Genomic DNA, 564 nt, shown 5'->3' with positions numbered 1-564 from the left:
CGATAAAAAGAATACCAGAAATGAATCATCACTTCTTAGTCCTACAAGAAAGATATAAATCCGTTTTTGCCTCGAAAGAAAACGCACAGCATATGACATCTTCACCGAAAAAATAATAGCTATATTTTACTTTCTTTTGGTATCTGAAGTTTTAAAAAAGTCATCTGTTTTCTAATTTATACTTACAACAACTCGAAGGGAAGACATCGTGTTTAGTGTTTGTCTTGCTTGCAACAGAAGGAAGTTTAGTGACAAACGCTGTTGCTGCGCCTTTATATAGTCTGGCGCCTCTCGCTACTTCTGCGTAAGTTGCCATTTCGTATTTATCGTAGACAATCTGTATCGTAAACAATATTTTTATTTCTTATTTAGATGAATCATCAGAGAGAATCTAGACTTGAGATTTTTTTTAACATTCATAGTGCTACGATTTTGATATGAAGTATCAGGAAATGGAACATAGTAAACAAGATTTGGCAATTTCAGAGGTCAGAGTCCGTAGAACATTTTCCGAAACTTTCACAGCGTCGCTAGAAGTTCCCGGGATTTACCCTTTCGGTCTGA

General features: G+C 35.6%; 1 protein-coding gene across 1 annotated transcript in view; it reads right to left on the bottom strand.

Moving 5' to 3' along the window:
• Window positions 1-564, bottom strand: part of LOC119588431 (neuropeptide-like protein 31) — a gene marked incomplete in the record, with an annotated part of 4,369 nt that overhangs the window by 915 nt on the left and 2,890 nt on the right.

Source organism: Penaeus monodon, chromosome 23, assembly GCF_015228065.2.
Source record: "Penaeus monodon isolate SGIC_2016 chromosome 23, NSTDA_Pmon_1, whole genome shotgun sequence".
In the NCBI taxonomy this organism is placed as follows: domain Eukaryota; kingdom Metazoa; phylum Arthropoda; class Malacostraca; order Decapoda; family Penaeidae; genus Penaeus; species Penaeus monodon.
This window is presented reverse-complemented; position numbering and strand designations above follow the sequence as displayed.